This window comes from Monodon monoceros, unplaced genomic scaffold, assembly GCF_005190385.1.
Source record: "Monodon monoceros isolate NGI ecotype Baffin Bay Population unplaced genomic scaffold, NGI_Narwhal_1 Super_Scaffold_22, whole genome shotgun sequence".
NCBI lineage: Eukaryota > Metazoa > Chordata > Mammalia > Artiodactyla > Monodontidae > Monodon > Monodon monoceros.
The window spans coordinates 60,036,485-60,041,151 of NW_021703779.1; the positions used below are offsets into that span (position 1 = coordinate 60,036,485).

A 4,667-nucleotide genomic window follows, 5' to 3' on the forward strand; every position below is an offset into this window, starting at 1 on the left:
AGTGATTTAACTCACAAATGTGAATCCAAAGCCATCGTTCTGCAACTTGCAGTTCGAAGTCAGGCGGATGCTTTCGAAAGCTGTGAGAATGGCCTGATGCATTCCGTTAGACTGCCACGCTTTATGCTACTGGATGCTAAGCCACGTTGCATTCATCCATTTCCTTACTGACGGGAATTTGGAGTGTTCCCAGTTTTAACCATCACCAACACCCTTGTGCATGTGTTCTTGTACACTACAGGTACCAGCGTGTCTCAGGAAGAAGTACCAGGCAGAGCACTTGCAGGAGCATAGAGGAAATACATTCTTTTTTTCTTCCTTTTAAAGATCTTGGGCTAAAAGCAAGGACTCTGGAGTCAGGTTGATTGGTTTCAATCCTGCCGCTGATCCCCACGAGCCGAATGACCTTGGGCCAGTGGCCAAACCTCTCAGTGCCTGTTTCCTCACCGGGAAGAGGCCAGTAATAGTTGGTACTATAGTAATAGGCGTGTCACGCGGATGCATTATTATTTATGCCCAGCGCTTAGAAGAGTGCCAGGCACAGAGGCCGTGCCGGCACTAAGTTCCTTTCGATGGATTCTGCCAAATTACCTCCCAAATGGGTCTCTTGCACTACAGTCACAGAGGTTTGCTCCTAAACTCTCCCACCCTCGGAATGGTTAAGATCTTTGAAGGTTGTCAACCTAGTGTGTGAAACCCGATTCGTGGTTTTAGTTCACATCTCCAGGATCAGCGGTGGGGAGCATCTTTCGGGGTGTAACTGGCCACTGCGATTTCCTCTTCTTTGAATTTGCCTCAGAGAGGGCGAAGGGCTGATGGAGCGAGGTCAACCCCAATCTGTCCGCCAACCCCAGTCTATCCACCAAACCCAGCTGCCGATAACGTTTGCTGAGCCACATTTGATGGAGGAGTTGAGACAGAGACCTTACAGAACGAAAATACGATCCCTTTGCTCTCTGGCCGACCCCTGATCACTGACTGCGGGACTCCTGTGCCCATTCTCCTGTTGGGTCGTAAGGCTTGCGGTGGAAGGGAGGCTGGCAAATGCTTTCGGCGCGTGCTAGGCATCCAGCGCCTCCATCTTGACGTTTCATCCTCACCACCCCTGGAGCCCGGCGCCCTCACTCCCCGACGCCCTCGAATCCCTGTATAGATGGGAAATGGAGGCTCATAGCTGTGACTCTAACCGGAAAGGGGAGGCCGGACAGGAGGAGGCGGGCCCAGAACTTGACAGAGGGAAGCACTCCCACCATCCCCTTCACCAGCCAACTGCCCGGACCGCCCACGGGCTTGCGAGCAAACCAGAGGCCCTCGACCCCATTGGTTACGCCTCGAGGGGGCGGGCGAACAAGGCGCCCGCTGGTTGGCAGGGTCGGACCAATGAGGAGGCCGCGGCACGGGCGTTGGAGGCGCGCTGAAAGTGGCGCGTCCTTTCTTTTGAGGCGAGCTCGTGCGGCGCGTGAGGTGGATGACGCTGCCCTCTAAGCGCCGCCTGCCTAGCCTGCCGAGACCGTGACCGCGACTCGGGCCATCGACCGTCGCCCCGGTTCCGGGGCCGCCCGGGTCGCGACATGAGCTCCCCGGATGAGGTGTCTGTGTGGGGAATGTGTTTCGGCCCAAAGGGCAGGGAGCGGGCCGGCGTCCGCCCAGCCGGCCCTGCAGTCCCACGGGGACCCGACCCAGGCCCCGAGCCTGGGGAACCGCGGAGCGGCGAGGGCGCAGGCGGCTTCCCGGACCCCGAGGGCTTCCAGTCGGAGCGGGAGATGCTGGAAGCGCGAGGGCCGGTGCTGTGGGGCCGCAAAGGCCGACCTGGCTCCCCAGGTGACCACAAGAGGGACTTCCTGGACCTGATCGAGGAGTCTGAGGAGGCCAACCTGCAGCAGCTGACCGACCAGGACACGCTGGGCGTCCGCAGATACCCGTCCCCGGAGAGCTCCACCGCCTTCGAAGTGTCCACCGTGTGGACACTGCGCCTTGAGGCGGGTCCCGGCGGTCGAGGAGCGCGCGGCCAGAGCTGTGGGGAGGGGCCGACGGCTCCAGCCGGCCCTCTCCACCTCGGGAGGCCTGAAGCGGGCCGGGCCTTGGGGAACCCTAAGAGAGGCACTAACCGTAAGTTGAACGTGGCTGCGGATCGCCAGCGGCGCTCCGCGGAAGGCCTGGCCTGGCTGCTGTCCGACTCCGAGTCCTCAGATGAATTGGGAATCTGCACTATGACACCGCTCTCGGCCCTGGTTCCTCATACCAGTTGCTAATTATAGTTCGTCTACTGTCTCTCTCTAGCTCGAGACACTAGGCCAGCAGACAGAGGAGGAAGAGAAATGATTACTATACTCTGGCCTCCTCTCCCTCCACCTTCTCCTCTCCCTGGGCCTCCACCCAAAAGCCGGGTGGCTGACTGGCAAGGGCTCCTCAGTGGAAAGGAGGTGGGCCCCTCCGTGGGGTACGTGATGTGGGAAGGGGAGGGGGCGCCCACACCGTCAGCTGGAACTTGGACCCAGATCCAACCTCGGTTTGGGCCTGCATTCCAGGATCAGAGGAAGCATTACCCAAGGACAGCAGGGCGTTCCCAGTGGCTGCTGCTGCGTTTCCGGTATTGGGGGATGGTCAAGTGGCATCCCGTCACCTGGAGAGGGAAAGGACACACAATCCAGCTTCCCAGGCTCCCAGTGAGGGTGGAAAGGGCCAAGCGGGCTCTAAGTGAGGGTGATCACCACACCATCCCTCTGCTCGGCAACCAAGCCCGCCCCCTGCTTGCCCAGAGTGGGAACCTTGTCGTGGGCCTGCTTCCCTGTTCCCCGGGGGCAGCGATTTCGCCATTGTGGTCACCAAACAATGTGGCTCTGGATTCGACCCTCCCAGAGCTTGCAGCCACAGCCTAGCACATGGGAGAGCAATGTGGACGAACAGGACTTAACAGAAAAGGCTGTTCCCTGCAAAGTCTACACCCGGAGGCAGCTGTTTGGGGCACTTCCACCGATCACCCCGGCCAGCACAAACCCCACACAGAGGATGATGTGGCTCAAGGCCCAGCCCTGCCAGCACCCCTCCTGTGGGAGAAGCTGCCTGGGAGCAAGGCTGTGCCCCCGCAGAGACAGAGGAAGAGGTTATGTCCTCAACCCCTCTTCCCTCCGCTCATATCAAACCCAGGACACTCACCTGAGGGGGGCAGGCCCCTGGGCATGACTTGTCCCTGGTCAGGCCAAGGGCTCGAGTTCCTGGATCTTGGGGGGCCTTGGTGTTGACGTCGCCACTTGTGCTTTTCTACGATGCATGCGCAGACAAGATGTCCCTGGCCTGTGGTGTTAAGCAGCTGAAACAAAAAATTTCTCACCGATTGGGACTAAGGAAGGGTGGGTGTGTGCGTGTGTGTGTTTGTGTGTGTGTTGAGAGTAGAGACAGAGACAGAGACAGAGAGACTTCTTCTTAGAGACAGAGACAGAGAGAGACAGAGACGAGAGAGAGAGAGAGATAGATAAGAAGATGGGGAGAGAGAGAGAGAGAGGGAGGAGAGAGAGAGAGAGAGATTGTGTGATTCAGGCCAGGGTGAGGGCGGAATTGGGAAGGGAATTGAAAGGCTGATCTCATTAGCACTTCTCCCTCTTGTCCCCAGGCCAGAGGCAGGTGATCTAGGGACAACAGTGGACACGAGAAAGCCCAGGCCCCGTCAAGGAAGTTGGGGAACGCTAGGAAGTAGGCGGAGTGGTGAGTCTAAATACTGAGGCTTTCCGGGAAGTTTAAGGGATCCCCCGACCAATCAGCTACCAGCCCTCCCTCATCCCAGCCCAAGTCTTCAGAGGAGGTGGAAAGAGGCCAAGGTGGAGAAACCGGGCCCAGGACACCCGAAGTGCTACCTTAATGTTTGTCCCTAGGAAAAGGAGCCCGATCTGGCATCGTAATGACCAGTGACCGAGGGGCACCCAATGCTGACCCCTGAGGGGTGGACAGAGCAGCATGGGTGAAGACGTGTGCCCCTGGGTGCTGTGGGGGGGGAAGAGTGGGGAGGAGGAGGAGCATGGCCTACTCACTTGGCCCTTGGGCTGGGTCTCTATTTGGGTCCTTATCTTCTCCCGCCACCGCCTCAGACTCCCTTGCCCACCTGACCACGGATTCTTCCCAGCGCCGCGTGTGCTTGGACTGTTCGTTCCCGAAAGGACTAAGGTTAACTCTTGGGTCTCCAGGCTGCGGAATACCCGAGATTGGGGGCAAGGTGGCAGGTTCCACGGGAGTTGCCGAGATTCGCTGCCCCCGGGAATGGAAGGTTCCCGCCAGGGCAAGTCTGGATGCTGCCCCGACGCATTTCTTTCCTGGGCTCCGGTCTTCTTAGGAGTGACCCGGGCAGGCCACCTGCAGCAGCAGCAGAAACAGAAAGCAGCAGCAGCAGCAGCAGCAGCAGCAGCTCCCGGGTAGCTGGGCTTGCTGCCCCCCTTCCCCACAGCACGCTCTGCATTTTCTTAGGGGAAGAGATGCCCTGCTCCCACGCCCTGCCTTTCCACAACCGAAGAGAGTCCTGCGGAGCCGAGGACAGGGAAGAGCCTGTCCGTGAAGGAAATTCTCTGCTTGGAACTTCGACTGTCTGGGGTGTCCCCGGGATCCTCGGGTCTGCTGGGCTTGGCCTGGCCTCCTCCTCTGGGGTAAGTGCTCACGTTCATCAGCGTTTGTCTCAGCTG

At 59.1% G+C, this 4,667-nt stretch overlaps 1 pseudogene; it reads right to left on the reverse strand.

Annotated features, from left to right (window-relative positions):
• Window positions 1-2,208: 2,208 nt before the first annotated feature.
• LOC114905822 lies at window positions 2,209-4,649 on the reverse strand (annotated as a pseudogene).
• Window positions 4,650-4,667: the final 18 nt, after the last annotated feature.